This window comes from Pteropus alecto, unplaced genomic scaffold (assembly GCF_000325575.1).
Source record: "Pteropus alecto unplaced genomic scaffold, ASM32557v1 scaffold69, whole genome shotgun sequence".
Lineage (NCBI taxonomy): Eukaryota > Metazoa > Chordata > Mammalia > Chiroptera > Pteropodidae > Pteropus > Pteropus alecto.
The window spans coordinates 2135832-2159745 of NW_006494610.1; the positions used below are offsets into that span (position 1 = coordinate 2135832).

Consider the following 23914-nt stretch of genomic DNA (forward strand, 5'->3'; position numbering starts at 1 on the left):
TGCCTCAAAAAAATAAGAATTGATCTACCATATGATCCAGCTATCCCACTACTGGAGTTTACCCCCAAAGACTTGAAAACCCATATCCAAAAAACATATTTGCACACCGATGTTCATAGCAGCATTATTCACAATGACCAGGACATGGAAGCAATCAAAGTGTCCTATGATAGATGACTGGCTAAAGAAGGTGTGGTACATATATGCAACGGAATATTACTCAGCCATAAGAAGAGATGAAATACTGCCATTTGCCACAACATGGATGGACCTTTAAATAATCATACTAAGCAAAATAAGCCAGACAGAAAAAGATGAAAATAACATGATATCACTGATATATGGGATATAAATCTAAAAGCAACAGATGAACAGGACAAACAAACAGACTCATGGACATGGATAAAGGACTAGAGGTAACCAGAAGGTGGAGGAGGGGAGGGGAGAGATAGATGGGAGAAAAAAAAAGAATAATAAATAAAAAATAAAGTATTAAAAAATTTCTATTTATAATAGCGTTAATAGTAAAATACTTAAGAACATATTTTTTAAAAAACTACAAGACTTGCATATGGGAAATTACAACATGTTGTTGAAAGGAATTAAAGAAGATCTAAATGACTGGAAAGACATTCCACAGTTGTGGATTGGAAGACTTAACATTGTTAAGAGGTAATATTCCCCCAAATTAATCCACAGATTCAACACAAGCCCTCTCAAAATCCCAGGTGGCTTATCTTCAGGAATTGGCAAACTGATTTTAAAATTTATGTGGAAACGTGAGGAACCCAGAATAGCCAAAAATATCTTGAATAAGAACAACAAAGTTGGAGAACTCACATCCCGATTTCAAAACATAGTGTAAAGGTTCCATCATCAAGAATGTTCATGAAAAGCAAATCCACAGAGATAGAAAGTAGATTTGTGGTTGCCTATGTCTGACCTATGTCTGAGGAAAGGAGGAATATGGAGGAATGGGATAACTGGCATGGGGAATTTGGGGGAAGGGATAAAAATATTCTAGAAATCAAAAGTGGTGATGGCTTGTGTTTCAATATTATAAAGATTTAATGTACTGTCTTGACATTTGAAATGAGGTATAGGATATTGCTCTAAGAGCCCAACTATAAGCCATTCTCTTCCCATCTACCCCTGTGGGTAAGGTTCCCTAGCCAAACAACCCCCCTCATCCTGGGTGCCAGGCAAAATTCTTGCTTATTCTTAAGTTTTCAGTTCCCTGCCAGTCTGTAAAATTATTCAAACAAAACAATCACATTCTCATCCAAGGATCACTCCACTCTGATACAAAGCCTACCTCCCACAGCCCCTGCTTATTCACTCTGTTCCTGAGCAGAGCTCCTATGTAGCTCTATGTAGCATGCTGCTGTCAATCTCATCTGTCCAGTGTCAGGTGTCATGTGTTTGGCCATACCCACAGCCCTAGGGTGAGACTCCCTTTCTCACCAATGTTGTGAAGAGCAGGTAATCAAAATATGATTGTACATCTTTGTGGATATACTAAAACCACTAAATTGTACACTCTAAAAGGGTAAATTTTATGGTATGTAAATTATAACTCAATTTAAAAATCATTTTAAAATAATCAGATGAAATATGTATGTGTTATAGATGATAAATTCTATAGGTTTTCAGAGGAAGAGAAAATCAAGGAGAGCTTTGTACAGGAGATGAGTCTTGATCTGGCTTTTTGGGCAGTCCAGGTAAGAGAAGGCCTACCAAATTATTTTTAATGCAAAGCCAGAGTTAGAAATCACTGGATTCGGTGAATTCGACTTTATATAAGCCTTCAATTCTTGTTTGTATACTGACTCATAGATTGTTGGGTGGGTGGGTGTATGGATGAGTGGGTGAGTGGGTGGGTAGCTAGATATGGGAAGAGGGGAGGAAGGGGGAAGAGAGAGGGAGGGAGGGAGGGAGGAAGGGAGGGAGAGGGAGAGAGAGAGAGAGAGAGAGAGAGAGAGAGAGAGAGAGAGAGAGATGGAGAGATGGAGAAGAGTCCATATATGTGTGTGTATACATACATACACACACACACACATCTCAGGCACATTCTCAGAGTTCCATCATACTTCTTTAATATCTTTGATCCTTTTTTATTCATGGTCTACTTTTATAGGTGCCTTATAGACATTTTTTTCCTATTTGTCTCCTATTAAATTGTAATGCCACATATATATATACACTATATATTTGTGTATGTATTATATGCATTTCTGTGCTTCGTGCTTTTGAATAGTAATATATTTTTCACCACCCAATAAACAATTTACACCTCTTTGGGAGTGATATAACCCCAATGAGACCGTGTGAATAAGACATATCATGAGCACTTTAAATTGTTCATGTCCAGAACACACATCATTGTTTCTCTTCAAACAAGATACCTCCAAAGATTTTTATAGTAGTAAATGGTAGTAACATCCATCAGCTACAAAAGCCAGAAACTTAGACGTCATCTTTGTCATCCCCTGATCCCTAAACCCCTGTGCCAAACCACTCAATCTTTTCTATTCTGCTTCCTGAATATCCCATGAATCTGCCAACATTTCTACCATCTTAACATAATGTTGCTTGCACACAGCCAACAGATTGGCCTTTGGCCTTGATGTATTGAAGCATGAATATAATTGGGACTGGTGGAAAGGAAGTGTAAGATAGTCGGCACAGTTGCATACATTAAGACATGGAAAAAAGAATTTAAGTGATATATTTAGGAGATGTTAGAGAAAAAAATTAATTAAGATAGAGGGTGAATTGTCACTAGATTTAGATGCATTTAAATAGTTTCCAGTTCTTATCAATCAATATTTATACATAATTTCATTACTCTTTTTCTTGTTTAAACATTATATTTTCCAAAACATCCATGTAATTCCCTGTGCTACCTCAGATGATGTTTTCAAAGTGAAACTCATTGTGATATTTTCTAAATTATTTATTTTTAAGTTCTTATCTCTAATATTCCACTTTAATCAACATTTATTCCACATCCCATTTTAAATATTTTTAAATGGTATATATTTTACAATTTCTGGATTATTTATATTCTATTTTAAAGATTTCATTAGAGCTAAATAAAGCACCATGTTGATATCATCTGGAAACTGGATTATGTGCTAAGCACTGTAATTAAAAAAAAGAAGAAGAAATCATTGTCTGCATTTCCAAGGACATTACAGCTTCTTGAAGTGATTAAAAACATAAACTTAACAGAAAACGTGAGATGGAAGTCTGCTCAGTGCAACAAGAGAGTAGAGCAGAGAGGAGGTCAGTGGACTTTAATAGACCTACCTCGTGGTAAGAGAGCTCAATGATAGAAAAGGTAGGATCACCTGGAGTCAACAAAAATGCCTAGGATTTGGTCACTGGATAAATGACATTTTGGTTAAGATGATAACTGTAAACTAAAGCAAAGATGCTGAAGCAACAGGTTCACCTGAATTCAAGAAGCCTAGACTCTTTAGAGGAGATGGGAGCGCACTGGGAAGAAGTAGGGGAAAATAAATCCAGCTAAATTAGTTGCAACCAAATTGTAGAGGGTTTGGAAAGAGAAGTTTAGATTTAATGTGACAGGAGAGGCATTCAAGGTACCTGTTCAAGGGGAAAAAAAGTGACCAGGCACACCCTCAAAGACTGGATAGAACGAAAAAGCCTTAGGTCCAAGAGGTTTTTATAAACTAAGCCTGGTCTGTCATGATTGAGGGAAAGAAGAAAAAGAGACAGACTTCAGGAAAATAAGAAGGGGAAAGATTTTCATCAGCCAACGTACAAATCCAATTCTTCCTAGTAGGAATTAGCAGTAGCATAATGGAAAACTCACAGATTTTAAAGCACCAGTCCAATTTTGCCAAGATTCACTTGTTATCTGGATAATATTTGACTGTCTATTTAAACTCCCTGAAACTCAATTAAATTTTTACGTATTTTATAGTGTTCCAATAAAAAAAATATGGCATACAAAATTCCTAGTTGAGTTCCCATAAGACAGTCAAGAAATGCTGTTTCTGTTTTAATAATAATAACCTTAATTACATTTGACTATAAACATTGTTCACTATGGATATGTTACATATATTTTTACAAACCGTAAAATTTCCTACATACTATTTATTTTACTTCAGTTTTCACTTTTATCATAGTTCTCAGGTAGGGCATTCTCAGATGGCAATTTTGAAGTTTTTAATTGAAAAAAATCCTGAAAGTAGCATCATGTTGTTTAATGACGTTTACACATATATGTATTTCATTATTATATTTGCATTTACCTCAGGTTCACCAGAGTATAATTTTTGTTATATATCATTAATGTATTATGTATCTTCTAATTGTCATTGATTAATTGAAAAATTTTTAAGCATATTTTCTTTACTGTTTTCAGGATTTTCATATTTTCTTCTTTTACTAAGGTAAATTGCACTTTTACTTCTCTAGTATAATAACGATGTTCCCTCCCTTCTTCCTCATTAGTTGTATTAAATTTGGTAGCCCTCTAATAGGACTCAGTTAAGATTCTTTTGTATTTGCATAGTTCATTAGAGTTCACAGATAGTTCAAATAACCATACTTGACCTTAATCACCTCTGTGAGAATGAACAATAGCATGTTTTATTTTCTAGGCATCTTTACTCACTGCAAGAGCCAATTCCATATATTAATTATTTATTCCTCTGTGGCTCCTGTACTCATTTAAAACTTAGTTTATATTGTTCTCTTGACCTTGCAGAATTAATCTAGAATTACTATTTCTTTCATAGGAATTTTTTCTAAAATATAGAATTTAATAAGAAGCAAATGATATTAAGTCATTATCTCATTACTAAATCTTACTAACACAGTTAATACCATTGCTTATGGCAAACATATTAGATATTAATATCTAATCACCATAAGTAACTTAAACAAAAAAATTTCTAAAAATAAACAAATAGTAAATGCCCCAAGTAATGTCCTAGTTTACAAAAACCGATTCAGGAATATTTTATTTAGATATATAAAGCTTTCTTTTGCAATGTGTAGTTGTTTAGAGAAAGGGAAATAAAAATGGTTCATGAGCACTTGCATTTTGAACAAAACATCAAGACTGACTCCCTTTGGAGTCATCTGTTCCAATATCTTTCTGTATGATAGGCACAAAAAGCTAAAAGTTACATTATCAAGACTCCCTTTCAGCTAGATCTCTGACAGGGACTTAAATTCTGACAATCATTTGTAAGATTTTTATTTGGAGTTGAATTAAAATTGGGGATGAAGGCTCTGACATATCCATTTTCAGCTAATGTAATTCTAACAAAATGTTAGGGCACTTTCTTAATTTCTGAATCTCAGCTAAGACAAACAGAAAGCCATTCTTCCAGTTGCATAGCTTTTTGATGGTGACAAATTAGCAGCATCCATGTACTGTTTGTTCTATACTGAGGTTATAGTGGTCAAACACGAGCCTGGTCTTTAAGCCCTTCCAAAGATTTTGTAGTTGTGTATTTTTAAACCATTCTTTTCTTAAAATTGCTAGGCTGATTTTAATTGTCCATAGTTGAACTCTACCTGATGCTTTCCCCAAATACAGGGAAAATCTAGATAACAAGAAAGCCTTGGCTGACCCTGTGACTAGCCTGTTATCCTAAGGGGGGCTTGGGGAGATTTTGCCTTCTCCACAACACCCTTCCAGTTTCCATGTCAGTAATACCTTCGGACTTACCCATGGATTAAACATGCAATGCCAGGGGTCTTTTATCCTCAAAACACTTCCCCACATATTTTCTAATAGCAATATATATATTTAAGAGAGGCTAAAACTCTAGATTACCACAATTAGCAATTAAAATTTAAAGGACAAATTTTGGTCAAGTACATATTTGGTTTAAAGATTATTTGGTTGGGTTTATGATTAGGCGATGAAAAAATAGTCATCAATGTTTATTTTTCTTGCCTATGGAGAAAAAGTATTTAAAAAATAAAAATTTTCTAATACCTGAAGGAAGAGGAAGTCACCAAAGATTAGGGATGTTTAAAAGTGTCATACAGATCAAAGGAGGATTAACAACGTCTTAGTTTTGCTGCAATAAACACTGTTCACTTTAAAAGTGATGGATTATTGCTGTGAGCTGCAAGGCTGAGGGATGGGTCCCAGGATAGGTTTACCTGGTGCGGAATAAAAAGGACTGGAAGAAAGGTGAAAGTGCATCAGAATAAATGTCTTATTTTACAGTTATGGTTAATGCCAGCACTATTCTCCAAGGAATTGTGGTGAAAAGCTTTTACAAATATTCATAAACTACTATTAGAACCTTAATATGCTTTTGTCTCATAATTCTAATTAGGAATTATTTTATTACCAAGATATCCTATAAAGAAAGCAAGCATGTGATTTTTACAAATATCCTAGGTTCTCTGGTATGCAATAGGGTTAAATTTAAAAAAGAAAAACAGATTATATATGTGTAAAGAGCAAAACATCTTCAATAGGTGATTATTCTCACTCACTAAAAAATTTAAATAAACATGTTGTACTTGTGATATCCCTAGACTTAAATCTTGAAGATGAGATTTCCTTCTCTTTTCTCCCACAAAGAACTAACATCTAAGGAAGCTTCTGAGTTTTCTAACCAGCATTCCCAAGGTACTTTGCTAACCGAAAATGATTTGGCTTAGCAGACTCAACCACTGAGTTCAAAGATAGTTTTAAATTTGATCCAATATATTTTCCTGTCCTCAATATGATGTGAAACATCTGAGATTAATGGGAAACATTAATAAAAAGGTCTTGGGTCCTCAAAACATAAATAAAGGCAGTAGCCAGTTGGAGCTGGCAGTGGTTGGCCATGGTGTGAGTCAAATAAATTGCCAATGGCATTGAGCTGATTGATGAAATAGTGTTTGGTATGTGCATCTGGGTGTATGTGCCTGAATGGTTAAAATCTACTTCTCCAACCCCTCCTATTCTAGAAGCTGCATGTTTTCTAAAAGTGATCACCAGGAAGGTAAAAAGAATTTTTCATATTTTGAAAACTAGAGAATAATAATTATTAACTGGGAAAGTAGCAATGAGCAAATAATAGATTTCACTATACTCAAAATATATTTATTCTGTCCTAGCATCAGATTTTTACTCTTCGGTAATAGATATGTATAGCCAGGTTGGTTCGTGGGCTGATCACTGAGCAGAGAGGGGGACTGGAGAAGGTCATTTTAATTACAACATCCAGATAAGAGACAGAAGTAGAGGACAGTAGGTATAATTAGGCTATCAGTAAAGGGATGTTATTCACCAGGGCATACTACTACCTCAACATTCCAAAACATCTTGGAATGGCAGTATACACTGCTTTAAAAGAAGCATAATATATACTTGCGTGTGTGTGTGTGTGTGTGTGTGTGTGTGTACACACACACACACACACACACAATTAGATTTATGAATGTCATATATACATTATATATTAAATATACATACATGTATGTGGTATAGGTAATGATACAAACAAAATTATATACTAGTACAGTTAGTTGTTAACAGTAGAAGCTCTGGTATCAGACAGTCTAGTTTGTCAGACTCTACCACTTGCTGTGTGGCTTGGCACAATTTACTTAATTTCTCTATGTTTCACTTTCACCAATTATAAAGTGGACTTAATAATGGCAATCATCTTATACGGTTATTCTGAGTATTAAATGAGATACTATTTGCTAGGCACATATATAGTCTCAATAAAAATGTGTTTTTTATGGTTATTTTCTTTACTATCATATTAGACAAATTGTTAGAGAGTTGCATGATTTCAAGTTAGTAAGTTTATTAATTATGTCAATGTTATTCTCATACTTAGAGTCTCTTCAACCAGTTGTTCTTTTCCCATATTTCTTCTGTACTTAGTATTCAATTAATAAGGGTCTATTGTATGTATATCACCACTGTGGAAGGGCACGTTCTGTTGTGCCCATTTCTTAGTGCATTTTATAATGTTCTAGTCACAAAAACAGTCAATACACTCTTGTAAACTGACTGACCATGCTTGACTGTAATCAAAGCTAGGGCCATTATCAGAAACCAAGCTTTTTGGTACTAAGTTGTAAAGTTAAAAAAGATTTTTAAATTAAATTCAAAGATAAATATGGTATTCAGGAATCCACTGATGTGCAACAAAGCACCCAAACTTGTAGTCTAAACAATGATCTGTTATTTCCCATGGCTCTGTGGGCTGGGAGAGCTCAGCTGAGTGGTTGTTCTGTTTTAAGTGGCATTGGCTGGCATGACAGACTTGGGTGCATTTCATTGGGTTGCAGGGCTAGGCTGAAAAGTACACAAAGGCTTATCATATGTTTTGTGTCTCAATATTCCTCCACATAACCACCTTCTCTCCACATGACTAGCTTGGTTTTCATCACAGCATAATGGTATCAGAGTAGATATACCACTTACATTGCAGCTAAATGCTCCTAGTGTGAAATTGAAAGCTTTTAATATGCTTTAAGCACTTCTACATTCTGTTGATCAAAATAAAAAATAAACCCAGCCTAGTTTTAAAGAGAGTGGAAATAGACATCACTCCCTAATGCCAAAGCAATGTACACCAGAAGAGAATTACTCATACCCATAGTTAACTACCATAAATAATTGAAATTAGTAGATTTTCCAGATTTTTAGAATATTATTTTTATTTATAACAATGAAAGCCAGAGTTTATTAATGATAAGGTGAAATTATAAATATCAAATGTTAGCTCTATGAAAAACAAGAGCTTGTTTTCCTTATTCTTCAATATATCTCCAATGTCTGGCATATTTTATATGTTCAATAAATACCTGTTGAATGAATAAAATTCTTTTTATTTTTTAAATTAAGTTTATTGGGGTAACACTGGTTAATACAATTATATAATTTTCAAGTGTACTTTATAGTTTGATTCTGTATATTTTATTGTGTGTTTACCACCCAAAGTCCAGTTTCCTTCAGCTACCATATATTTGATTCCCCTTACCCACTTCACCCTCCCCTTACCTCCCTATATTTGACCCCCTTTACCCCATCTACCTCCCCCCACCTCCTCCATCCCCTACCTTCTGGTAACCACTTGTCTATAGTCCATTTTTTAATTAATTATAAATTGAGATTCAATCTATGAATGGGTATGGCAAAGGCAAAAAAGACAACTAGACTTTTCCAGGAGACAAGGAAAGGGTTACCTGAGAAAGGGTTTTTTGAGTTGACATTAGGCTAAATAAGCATTAAGGGAGCCAAGAGGTGGGGAAAAGAGGGGCAGGAGTATGGGATCATTTCAAGGGGAGGAAATAGAACATGAAAAACTATGAGACAGGAAGTAGCGTAGTGCATTTCAGGGTCTGAAAGTGTCAAGTTTGGCTGGGCCACAATGAGCAAGGGGAAGGAAGTGTGAGAGAAGGCTGGAGGGAGAGGCACACATCGGGCCACTGATGGGCTTTGTAGCCATGTTATAGGTTTTTATCCAAAAAGCCATTGATGGATACTATGATATAATCAGATTTATTATTCAAAAAGAATACTTTGACTGCAATGAGAAGATGTAAGGTGATGAGTAAGAACACTGCATTCATCTTGGTATGAGATGGTGGATTCTCAGAATGAGACAAGAGTGAGAGTAAAGTGAAAATGGTATGTGGTGTATGGTAGTGAATGATATAATTAACAATGCCAAGGAAGAAAGGGTGAAAAAAATGACAGTGTAAACATCCAAGAATCAAGAACAAAATCTAGTTTTATAGTAGGCACCTACTGAGTACAAGGGGATAGGTTCGGCCAGTTTACAAAAATGAACTTATAAAAATAAAATAATAAAAATTTCTTTGACCAGGAAATTACTATTTTGTCTTAGTCAATACCACATAAAAATCACATGATTATGTATTTCATAAAAATAATTTAAGTACAGTCATACGCCACTTAACAACAAGGATATATTTTAAGAAATACATCATTAGACGATTTTGTTGTTGTGCAAACATCATAGAGTGTACTGAGTGTACTTACACAAACCTAGATAGTATAGCCTACTACCTGCCTAGGCTAGCTGGTATACTACCAATGTATATGCAGTCTGTCTGAAACTTCATTAAGTGGCACATGACTGTAATATAACAAGTAATCTACTAAGGGATAATTTTAAGACATGTGGAGCAAATTATCACCCAGAATATTCTACTACTTTCAATTTTTGCATAACTACAATGATAGCTACAATTCCTAACATTGTTTCCTATGTACAATGGGTTTAATTTACCCTTCTACCCTCTTTTTTTTTTTTATCATTATTCTTAGGTCTGTCATTCATTTTGTCATGAATAATTAGATGCTTTCTAATCAGTAAAATGATTGACTCATTGGTTCAATGGTGAACTCCTTAGGACCTTTCATCTTTACATCCTTTGCATTCTCAGTGCCAAACATGGTGGCTTGAATCAATGAAGACTTTTGTCTTTTTCAAATTTATAAAGATTCAGGGAGACTGAGTAATACTGAAGTAGATTTTGAGTGATCAAAGAAACTTTAAAATATGAGATGCATAATTTTACACTGTTTTTTTATCCACTTATTTTAAAGCACGTAATCTAAATGTTATATTAAACATAATACTTGATTATGTAAAACATTCCTTTCCTCCACCATGCCAAACAGTAGTTTGCTATATAAGCAATATTGTAAGCATTTGAGTGAGGCTGGCCAATGGGAGATGTTGAAGTGATTATAAGTTGCCCACGTTATTGATTGTCTCTTCTCCCCTAACATGCCATTAACTTGCCCCAAAAAGCACTTTGTTGTATCTCCTCGTTCCCATAATTTTACTCTTTTTCTACTGATAAATATTTGAGGGATATTATATGGACCATTGAGACACACAGCTTCAGTTCTCCCTTTTCCGAAATGGATATAAAGTGTACTCTACTTATCTCAGATTCTGACCAAAAAAAAAAAAGAGAGAGAGATTTTATTTAAAGTCATACTGTAAATGTATTTAAGACGTAAGAAGGATTGTTATTACAATGAGAATATACTAAAGACTATGAGTATCAAAGATTTTAGGAGGCCAAGTAAAAACCTGATAGATACACCTGAGAGACTGATAACACTCATACAAAGAAAAAATATGTTTGGCTTCCCACTTCTGCTAAAGATAAAATACAAAGTCCTTAGCATCGTGTACTAAAGGCTTTGCAATTACATATTAACTGATATCTGCACTATTCAGGTTCAGCCTCCATGCCCTTTCAAAATCTGACTTAAATGTTTTTCCTCAACAGCAAATGTCCTAGCTGGCAAAGTCCTCTCTCTCCAGTGCACTGCTCTCTCCTTTCTGAAGCCTCATGGCCCCAACTTTTCAATTCCATGGCATTGTGCATTCACCCACACCATGTAAATATTAAGGGAGTTAATGAGATCATTTAATAGTATCTGGCACATAATTGGTACATATAATGGTAACTATTCATGGTACAAGTCCATTGCTTTTCATATACAGGATTTCATTTTCAGTAGACTGAGAACCCCATGGAGACAGACTGTATCTCACTCACTTTGTGTTCCCTGGCACTTAAAACAATGTCTGCAACCCTCTAGCAGATTAATGTATATTTGTTGGGGCAAAAAAAGAAAGAAACTATAAATAGGGTAAAGATTCATAATTTAAACCGAGGCAGTCAGCATCCTAGGCAGGAATTTAGTGTGATTGACTATTGTGATTCTGTGATAGACTTTACCCACTTTTACTTTTACCAGGAATAAATAATTTACTTTGAATATGAAATAGCAAGGCTAAAAGTGTTACCTAAAACAATATTACATAATCAATATGCTGGTGCTAGTTTTTATTGGCATTTTAAGATGCCAAGTAAAGATCAGAAAAAAATTTTGAAGGTCATTGTTTTAATAAGTATTCTGATTCCTTTGTATCTCACATTAGTTAATATAGTAACTAAATAATTTCTTTCATTTGTGTTTTCCTATTTATATGTATCATTTCTTCTTTTCTCACTCCCTTTTCATTGTTTTTTTGTTAACATAATTCTTTACAAAAACAATCCGATTATTTCAGACACAGGCCTATAAAAAAACTTAGATTCTCATAATGCAATAATCTTACTTAGAAAGAGTTCACAAAACTGAGTAACTGCTTTGATCCAATTAAGGAGACTATTTATTTCTGAACATGAAAAATAAAAAAAAAATACTGAAGCCAGAGATTTCCAAACATGGTTTTATGTATATCCACCAGAGTATATATAAAAATATTTTCATGAAGCCCACTTTAATTCACTTTTTATATCATCAATAAATACATCACTTGCAGTACTTTGAGGAAGTAGAAAGTATATTCCAATGTTAAGTAACAAATTAAAACATAGTAAATCTGCTAAATACCACAAGTATAATTTGTAAGCTTAATTCTATACCTATTTTTGAATTTATTTAAAGAAAATGTTTTAAATATACCATTATCCTCCAGAATATTTTATATTGTAATAGGCTAAAGCCAGATCTCACAGAGCAAGAGAATTTCCTGTCAGATCAAATATAATAAATTTTGGTTGTATAAATAATAACAAAGTAGAGTTAATAATTATATCTAAAAGAAGTCAGTATAACCAGATTTTAAAAGAAATGAGGACATAAGATGACATTATAATTCAGAGTTTATATACAATACCAAATATTATTTTTATAATTTTAAATATTTATAAATTACTGATTTTCTCAATAGAGAAATTTATACAGTTCTATGATAACTTTATTGTTTTTGAGGTAGACTAGGAAATTTACATTAGTTTGTTATTTAAAAATAAATGCAATATATTTTAGAAAATATTTTCATGGTCAGCACATATTCTTGATCTGATTATTCAGATATCTATTATATAATATTAACTTACTCACCAGACATTATTTCACATTTAAATAAAACTATTTTTACACATGCATATATGGATACATATGCAAATGTTTCCTTGGGATCTTAGTTGCATATAATTGCTTGTGAAAATATTTTTGTCTTAGTGGGTCTGATTTACAAACTATTTTATGAACTGTCAGATCTAAATTGTGGAGTCTAAACCAAAATACATTATTTATATGTCTGTAAATTATGGTGCCAATATGTTATTCCAAAAAATGAGAGAGAACATTAAAGAGTACATTTATTCCTATTCCCCAAATAAAACTTCCTAAGTCATATCTGTTCAGAAAAATAGATTGAATTAACTATAATTTTAAAATGCCTTATAATATTACCAGTTAGAGAAAAGTTTATGCCCTTTTATTTAAGTATGGCTTATATTAACTTTTACAAAACAGATGAAAAAACCGTCTGATCCATTTTTTTGTGCTTAAATCATTGGATTTGTTAAGTGATTAAGTTGTTTTGTAAATATTTATAAAACATTACCACTAAATATGACCTATAGAAATATACTCCCTCATACACACATACACGCAGAGCTCGTGACATCCCTACATCGCCCTTCATCTTATTGATGAAGAGTGTTCCTAAAAATAAACCCAACAAAATCTATCTACTCAGTGGACAAAGAGGCCTGATATTAAGCAAAATAAATACTTAATGGACACTAACGATATTTAGTGTTTTCATAAGACTCATTTATATATCTACCCCTAGACATTCAAGCAATATTTATATATCTTTCTATTAATAAGCTCTATCTCAAGCTATTTTATTTCCTGAAACCACTGTTGAAAATGTGTCCACCTTATTGCTGGAAAATGTTGGCATCATTAGGTCCACAATTGCTACTGTTGTGTTTCTCAAAAGCATAATATTATTTTTAAAATCATTATTTTTTAAAACACCACTGTATTTCACTAGGCTGTAACATTTTGAAAACGCTTTCAAAGGACACATTAATTTTATTTTAATATAAATATAATTCATTATGGTCTTACTGTCAATGATTTTATCACATCTGGACTTGCCTCAGAATCCTTCACTGTATTCAATTGTGCCCTAAGACTTCAGGGACCATAGTCTAGCTCATAATTTGGCAGCATTTATTTTATATTTTCTGTATTTTTCATCTACTATAAAATATTAATTGATATCAGGTATGTCCTATTACCTCTGTCCCATCTGAACTAATATCACTATATAAAAAGTAGAAAGGTTTAAAATCACATAAAGAATTATAACTTCATCTTATTCCTTGACTTCAAGTTATATGAGTGCTTAAATTCATTTTTTTTTCTTTTTCACTAAAATTACTTTCAGTCCTTTGTAAGAAAGGATTGGAAGTCTTCCAAACTTAACTCCTGCCACAAAACGCTTTATACTCAAGAAAGAACCTTGAGGAAGGGAATTTAAGTGGGTAAGACCCATCTAGAAATGCTAGAGATCAGCCTAATATGAGGAGGAGGGAGAACTTAGATCTCCTTGCTATTTATGAATTAGATAAATTATGAGTCAGGAGTAGATAATTCTAGGTAAAGAAATGTAATGCTTAAGAGCACAGCCTCTAGAATAAAAATTCTTGTTTTAAGCTTGGTTCCTAGTATTTTCTAAGTTGAAACCTTGGTTCCCAGTACATTTCTAAATGGCTAAATGACAACTTCATTTAAGCATGTTTTGCACATTTAAAATGGAGGTAAAATATTTAATTCATTACCTAGCTTATAGTAAAAATAAATGTTAGCTATTATTATTATGTTGGCAGACCCATGAATTATGGAAACCACAACTTTAGGGTTCCTCCTGCTTGTGCAGAGAATCTAGTAAGAGATGTAGGTGGTATAGTGTTCTGAGGTTGAAGATTTATAAGGCTTATCAAGATATTCAAAAGTTAAATCCCACTATTAGTTTAAAAATGAAAGCAGTTGGATAAAACCGAAAATAACTATTATTAACTATGACTCCTAGTCTATGACCATGCTACCCTGAACAAGCCTGATCCTGTCTGATCTAGGAAGCTAAGCAGGGTTGGACTTGGTTAGTAATTGAATGGGAGACCAACTAGGAAGACCAGGTACTGTAGGCGTAAAAAATAAAAAAATAAGGGATTGTAAACTGACAAGGTCCTCTCAATCTGTGAGGTCAACCAAGGGTTACCTCCCCTAAAAAAAAAAAAAAGCAAAAAACAGAAAAAAACCCACAAAAGCTATGAATCCTATTTTCTTTATGCAATTCCAAGTTTTAAAAAATGTGCTAGATCTAATTACAAAGGCCTTCAAAAGATTTCAGTCTTGTTATCCTTATCAACATTAAACATGGATCCTAAAAAGCTATATTCCTTTTATTCAAGCAAGAAAAGAGAATAATTTTATCAAGGTAAGTAAGAGGGAGTAGAGTGTAGGGATAAAGAGCATAAACTTGGAGCCAGACTGCCTAGTTTGACTCCAAGAGCTGTCATTTGCTACTTCTGTGAATTTGCATAGTTATTTAAACGCTTCAGTCATCTCATCTGTAAAATGATAGTATTGGCCGCATACAGATTTTTAGTGTATATGTAATAAGTGGTTTATCATGTGTAAACAACTTAGAATCATAATAGAACGAAGGAAAGGCTCATTAATTGTTAGCCATTGTTAGAAGTTTCCTGTGGATCCCAAAAAGAACATAGCATAAGTCAGGTATGTGTCTTGGAGAGTTGGCCAATGGGCCCTTTTTCTCATAAGGTCATGCAGAATTAATCGAGTCTTCCTGGGAGTGGAAAGGTAAAAAGAGTTGGAAAGCAGAATTGCAGTGTGAGTGTTGGGTACTTTATAGGTCAGGCTGCCTGAGCAAAATAAAGATGGCCACCTATTCAGGGTGTATCAATCTAGGCAAAAATTTCTCTCAACTTGTCTTGAAACACATAGCTAATCAGCAAAATATCTCTGAAAGAATACATAAGAAACTATTATTGGTTGCTTATAGGAAAGGAAACTGAAAGTCTAAGGTACAGAAGTGGGAGAGAACGTTTTTGTCATATACCCTTTGAAACTCTAAATTTTAGACTTTTAGAATTTGCTGCTTCCCCAGAACATAAATTGAATTTTTTTTTACTATAGCTCAAAGTTAATTGCACACTTATTTTCAAACATAGCTTAGTGGCCTAAATTCAGGCTGTTATGCTGCAATCAACTTGAATCAATCAATTTGTATAGCTAAGGGTCAAGGACTTTAACTCCTCTCAAAGCAGTGGTTTTCAAACTATTTTGGCCATGACTCACAGTAAGAAATATATTTTGCATTGCAATAATGATATATGTGCTAGTTGGAAAGCTAGAAATCAAATAGCATTTTACTGATTCCCAGATTTTACAACATGATGCATGCTCTTGGGGTGCCATGCCTCGGTTTTGCCCTGTCTGCAAGGTGAACCAGATGCTGAATTGTTCTTTTGACTGTTGCATTCTTTGTAAGTTAGTTTTTTATCTGGGGCTTCATTTCTTCCATGACATCTACCAGGATGAACTCTCTGCCCTCCCACCACCACTACATGCTAATTAGATTTGAAGAATCTATCAGTGGAAAACAAGAGATGTTCCTTTATTTAGAGTGGCCATTTGTATCTCTGAGGTCTTTTATATGGGAATTACACAAGAATGATCACTTGGAGACATTGTCTCACTGGCTATACTCTCCTTCTGTGTTTTTCTATAAACCAATTTCTAGCATATTTCTTAGAGAATTGTATACTGACAATTTGACCCTTTACCCATTTAGAAAAAACAAGTGCAGTTTGCTGCCAGCTTTCCTTTAACATCATGCGTAGGAATGCTACGTTTGCTAGGATTTGACATTTTCAGAGATCAAACTCCTAAAAATAAAATGCTATAAATAGAATGCCATCACTTGCTTCCAAAGATTGTCGATATACTAGAGCGATGTGAAAATAATAATAAAAGTGAGATATTTCATGGAAAACTTTAGGGGTAAGGTTAGGACTGTAATCCAAGAGTTATTTCAAGGTAAATGCTGCAATTGCAAGTGCCACAGGTGAGTGTTCTCAGGCCAAATGGGAAATGGATTAAAAGGACACAAGTAGCTTCTTCCTTCTCCCAATACTTGAGAGTGAGAAGTATCTCAAATAGGTTTTTTCTATTTTGCTTCTGCTTCCTTCTTTTCACATTTCAGAGTCAAATATGCTCTGAAAGGTATGAAAAAGTACTTTTCAAGACTTTTAATTCCTACTTTTTTCAGCGCTAAGCAGTAAATAGGCAAATGGAACATAAATTATGCAGAAATTACCATGTACTCTTTGTCCATAATCTAGCACATTTCTCTACATGCCTATCTAAGGTACTTAGGAAAGTATTGAAAAATGCAATGTCAAAGCCAACCTGTAGGAGTTCAGCACCTTCCCATGGTACACACAGCCAATGGGGTTTCACATTGATTAGCATGAGCATAATACATATATTTCCATCCTTCCACTTCATTTATCCTTTTACTTTTAATCTGTGTGTCTTTACTTTTAAAGTGGATTCTCTATAAGCAGCACATAGTTGAATCTTTCCTTTTTATCCAGCTTGATGTTTGCTTTATATATTTTTAAATATATATTTAATGCGGTTATTGATATAATTGGGTAAAAATACACCATGTTGCTATATTTCTTCTATTTGTCCCAACTCTTCTTTGTTCCCTTTCTCCTCTTCTTCCACCTTTTGAATTGAGAATTTTATCTCCTTAGCTACAATTCTGTGTGTGTGTGTGTGTGTGTGTGTGTGTGTGTTTACTGGTTGCTTTGAGGTTTACAAGATACATCCTTAATTTAACAGTCTACTATCAAGGGTCTTATACCACTACACATACAGTATGAGAACCATACAAGAGTAGGCATCCATTTCTCCCTTCCAAAACTTTATTACTATTGTTTTTACACAATTCTGTTATAAACTCCATGATGCATTATTATTGGCATTGCTCTAAACAATTTATACAAAAGAATTTAAATTGAAAAAAAAAAAAGCTTTATTTTACTCGCATAGTTAACATTTCAATGATTTTAATTCCTTTATGTAGATCCAGATTTCTACCTGGTAATATTTTTCCATTTCTATAGTGTTGGTCTGATGGTGATGAATTCTTTTAGTTTTTTGATATCTGAAAAAGTCTATTTCAACTTTGTTTTTAAAGGATATTTTTAGCAGGTGAAGAATTCTAAGTTATGGTTTTATTATTTCAAAGTATTTTAAAGATGTTGCTCCACTGTCTTTTTAGTTTGCATGGTTTCCAAAGAAATCTACTATCATCATTACCTTTGCTCCTCTGTTACATAAAATATCTTTTTACTTTGGATAATTTTAAGATTTTCTATCTTATCACTGGTTTTAAGCAATTTGATTATGATGTGGTTTGGTATAGTTCTCTTCATGGTTCTGTTGCTACTGAGGTTCTTGCACATGTGGATTTATGTTTTCATCAAATTTAGAATATATTCGAGTATTATTTAAAATATTTTTATGCCCTGCTCCCTCCTCAGACAGTTCAGTCATATGTATATTAGGATACTTGAAGCAGTCCCACAACACATTAATGCTCTACTTACATTTTTTAGTCTTTTTTGTGTTTCCTATTGGATATTTTCTATTTCTGCATTCAAGTTCATTAATATTTTCTATAATTTCTAATCTGCTATTAATGACAACCAATATATATATTTTCTTATTTTTCTTTATTGTGTGCCTTGTAATTTTTGTTTGGATAACATTTATTGTGATCTTTAACTTACTGGATACTGAATATTTTTCAATCATCAATATTCTTTTTTGTTTTTTCTTTATTTTTTATGGTGACATTAGTTAACAAAATCCAATAAGTTTCAGCTGTACACTTCAACAGTAAGGCATATATATGTTTACACTGTGTTCATCTCCCATTGTCAGATTTCTGTCACCACAGGTTTGACCCTTTTACCTCCTCCCTCCCCGGCCCCTCTGGTAACCACTTGTCTATTGTCCATGACCACGAGTCTCTGTTTGTTTGTCCTGTTCATTTGTTGCTTTTATCCTTGTTCTGTGGCATGAGTGAGTTCCTCAGACATAGTTACGCTTTTTTGAATCTTGCTTTTAAATTTCTTAGGCATTTTGTCTTGGGCAAATTTTACACTGATACAAGAAGAATTCTGAGTACTCTCCTCTGTGAATTACAAGTTTTTTCTCTGGCTGGTGAGAACAGACACTACTTTAAAAGATTCTTTCTAATCATTTTGGGTGATTCTTTCCAAAGTCTCAGGTAGTTTCCACACATATATGAAGTGATAAGAACTCTGCTGAAGAATCACAAGGGATACAATGCAGATCTCCAGAGTTTTCTGTGTATCTTCTCCTCTCTAGTATTTAATCCTACAAACTTTAGTAACCTTGGCCCCTGGACTCCAGGCTCTATCTCCTTAATTCAGGTAACTGCAAGTTCTACTTGGGTTCCTGTGCTGTGCCTAGAAAATTTCTCCGGGCAGTAAACTGGGGTGCTGATATGGTACATGCCTCATCTTCTCCTCCCCGCCAATTCATAGGAATTTTCTGTCTTCATTGTCTTACGTAAAATGTCTTGAGAGTCATTGATTTAAATATTTTGACTGTTTTTTAACTGGTTTCAGACAGGTAAATCCAGTTTATTGTCTGAAGTGAAAGTCTTTTCTTTTTTTATCTGAAGTGGAAGCATTTTCCTTTTTTTATCATTTAATCTGTCTTGAACTTGGGAGAATTTTCTGCATTGACTTACACTCAAGTTTTTAGCTGGTGCATTTTTATTACATTTATAATGGAAGGCAGGGGGATGTCACAGTCTTTTCACTAGGCAAGAATATAAAGATGACAACTCTACAAGTTTAAAATTACCTTAACTACAGTTATTCAATTATTATTTTAAAATAGTTACTATAATTGAAATGGCTTTAAATAAACACTAAAGACAAGCTTACATTTTTAAGAAATAATTTTTATTATAGTACTTTTCCTTGTTCTCACATTAGTTAATCAGTTTACCCACATCTCGTTACCTATTTAATATTTATAATAGAAATACAAAATGTTAGATTGAGTCTACCCTTCCTATTTTCTTTAATCTTTCGTTATTTAAAAAAATAAAACATATCAACTGTTTCCTTTCGAATAGACAATAACCTTCCTTCTCATAATTTTGATTTGAATTTTATTATTCTGTTCAATTTGAATCATGGTAAATGAAGTGAAATATAGAAAAACAAAATCGGAGAGCATATAGATGCAAAAGCAAAATAAATCACTGAAGTGTTAGGAAATGTGCCTGATGAGCAAAGGCTAAAAGATGGAGTGTACATACCCAAGAAAATTGAAAGGAAACTTAATAACACGTTTCATGTACATGAAGGAATATTTTATGGGTTACAGTGAGCAGCTATTTTGTTTGTAAATTGAAGACACAACTTCAACAGTCTCCTAGTTGATCGCCCTGTCATGGGCCTCATTTTCTTCATGCTATGACCTATCTAGTATAGGGCTGAAAAAACAGTATTACTCAAAGGCCATTTTCATTCATCTCTCTCCTATTCTCGAACTTCCAAGGACTCTATCTAACTCACTACATCAAATCTAAACTTGCAACAACTAGTATCCAATGCCCTCCATCAAATAATGTTATATTTTTCTATGTCATGGCTCAATACTTTCCATACTAAGTCAGACTTTTCTATGGCATAATTCTTGATCTCTCTTGTCTCCAATACTTCTTCCCATCTACATGCCTTTCCAAATCCTTTCTGCAAATCATGCCAATAATCTCTAAAATTAGACACAAACTTGTTTTAAAAAAAACTTTTTATATTAAACATCATCTAAACCTAAATCTGCTTACCATCATTTCAGCTTTCAGTTTTTTTTTCATATTTTATACCTGTAAATAGAATTTTTCATGGCAACTCATTGTAGAGGTTGTTCTTTGCACAACACCTGAGGACATTGTGCACTTTAACCTATATGAATGCGCTCCCTAGGTCTGTGCCATGCACACCTGAGCAATTGTATGTTTGGGCCTGCATCTTGCCTTTTATTTCTTCATCACTGACACTACTGACACTATTTATTTACTGCTGATGCTGACATTCAAGCTACCACCCCCTTCCCCATAATATGGATACTATCTGCCTCATCTCTTCTAATTTCTCCCTATCACCTCAGATTTCATGCTTAGCCAGTCAAGGCTTTCTCAAGCTTGGCTTTATTAACATTTTTGGATAGGTAATTTTTTGTTGTGGGGAAAGTTCTGTCTGTATTGTGGGATATTTAGTAGTACTGCTAGCTTCTCCCCACTAGATATTATAGCATCTCTCACCTTATAGGAGCCAAAAATGTCTCTGGCCATTGCCAAATATTCTTGTGGGGGCAATGGCACTCCTGATTGAGAACCACAGCTCTAGCCATACCAAATTAGTAATAATTCTCCAAACACTATGTGTGATTTATTTGTCTGTGCCTCTATCAGCATGTTTTCTTTTCTCTTTTATATTCTTCCTGCATGTGAAAAAATGAAGAAATTATACTCATATTTAGAAAAGAAACCAACAAAGAAACAAAGCAACTAACAAAAAATTATCACAGCTACATAATACCAACCATGATAGTTTAGGTGTCACTAACTTGAGGAAGCTTAACTAGATCCCTAGGCAGAATTCATCTTCTCTTCTTATTGCTATTATACATGTGTATTTTCCTTTTGCTGCAATTATAACTTTCCTTATAATTTTTTTTTTATTCAAACCCATCCTACCTAGTGGAATGCAAAGGCTATGAAAATAATGTAAATCTAAAGAGTCCCTGCAGTCCCATGCCAGACATGTGTGGACTAGATAGTTATTGAAGAAAACATTTGATATTTTTCTGCTGATTTTCCTGAACAAACCTGTACGCACATTATTCCAAGCTTATTTAAAGCCTTTACTATTTATTTTATCATTTTAATAGCACTAGCGATTTAAAAATTAAGCTTTAAAAATAAGTATCTAGTCTACAGCCATGCCATCCTGAACATGCCTGATCTCATCTGATCTCGGAAGCTAAGCAGGGTCAGGCCTGGTTAGTACTTGGATGGGAGTCACCTAGGAAGACCAGGTGCTGTAGGCATTAAAAAAAATAAATAAGTATCTAAAAGAGAAATTGTTTAAAAATTAAGCTTCAAATGTTAAATGTTTTTTAAAGGGAAAATTTTATTGAAGGAAGGAATCTTTTTATTTCTTAATGCAGCATTGTAAACAACTTTTGTTCAAACATATATTTTTGACAGGATACTATCATAATGAGAAAAATATACTCACAAGAATGAAGCTCATATTAAAATGAATAGAATTTTGTTGAAGAGTTTTCTGTGCCTTTCTTTTTCACTTCACACTGTGTGTGTGTGTGTGTGTGTGTGTGTGTGTACACACTATTTTATTAGTTTTCTAAAATATAGGTAATTTTACTAAATTTAATAAACTCTACTTTAGGCTAAAATTATTTTTAAGTATTCCAAATTATCAAATTTAAAATATTACTTTTGTTATAACCTTTACCAAAAATTGAAGAATTGTTTCTAGTTTCTTTGCTGTTATTTTCTATTTTCTTCTAAGTTTCAGGGGCAATATTTGTTAGCTGCAGGTCCTTTAATAACTGTATGTATGTGTGCATGTGCACATACATTTATAAAGCATATATAAATACACAAATGTATACAAACGTACATACAGTAGTCTCACATAGAGAAATATACTGTGTTTCCTTTTTCATCATCCCAGTGAACAGAATGTGAAACTAAGGAAGAAATGAATCTCTATCCTTCCAGCTCCAACTTGTGCCTCTGAAAAGAAGTGTTGTGAGTAGTTGAGCTCCAATCTCAGGTCACCTGCTAGCAGTTTATATCTAACAGTGCCAAGCCTAAAGGCATCCAAATTGAATGTGTAGATAAATATCTACTTACATATTCTGACTAGCACATCCCTGAAGACACTGAGATAACGTTTGTTTGTTGGATTCTTTTCTCCCTCACTCTTGGTTCCTTTCCTTCACAGGGACTGCATAAACTTTCAGAAAGCTGGAGACTTTCTGATCTCTCCTTGGGATTCTTCTTTCATGCTTATTCTTTTTTGGCAGACAGTTATTTCTGCTCTGCTCAATATGCATATCTAATACCTACTGTTGACTCTGTAGGTGGTTTTACGAATAAAAAATGCATTAGACTCATACTCCAAAGGATGTTAATTTGGGAATTTAGAACAATACGTGACTTAACTATTTATGACATTAAGTTAATGTCATAAATAAATTAAAATGTTCAATTTAATGTACAATGTTTTGCCAGTGTCAGCATATTTTTGATCACTGGTGCCTTTTTGCATTGGAAGTTGGTGATATTCCAAAGCCAGAGACTTAAATCAGATCTCAGAGCACTATATCAATTACTCTTCTCCTTTTTCCCCTCTTTCCTCTTCTTTACCTAATTTCCAATATCATAGAGGCTTACATTTTTTTCATTCATGCCTTAAATATGTATTGCTTACAAGATTCTAGGAACTGATTAACAGAGATGAGAACGACATCTAGCTGACCCTGAGGACCTCTTGGTTTAGAGAGAAAACAATTACACCAACAGATCAACTGCAAACAAAGTTTGGTACTAAAAAGAGAGAAGAGAGGCTCAGGGAAGACTTGGAGAGAGGAAGACTTGTACACAGCTTTTAAAGGATAATTAAGAGTTTTCATGGCAGAAAGAACAATCTCAAGAGAGGGGAGAAAAAAAATAAAGCCTGAGCAGAAGTCAATGACTTGAAACAACCAGTGTCATTTGAGAAATGATAAAAAACATTTTATGGACCATGCCTGTGGGTTACACTAACAAACATGAAGTGGCTGCCTATTGCCTTTCATCTCCAGAGAACTACAGTGACCAAGATTGGCAGCTTCTTCCTTGGGGGCAATATCTTCTGA

General features: G+C 33.7%; 1 protein-coding gene and 1 pseudogene across 1 annotated transcript in view; one reads left to right on the forward strand and one right to left on the reverse strand.

The window, feature by feature from the left end:
• ZNF804B (zinc finger protein 804B) overlaps positions 1-23914 on the reverse strand; it is a 442076-nt gene that overhangs the window by 340510 nt on the left and 77652 nt on the right. The gene's annotated exons all lie outside the window — the stretch shown is intronic.
• On the forward strand, positions 21958-22075 carry LOC112474047 (annotated as a pseudogene).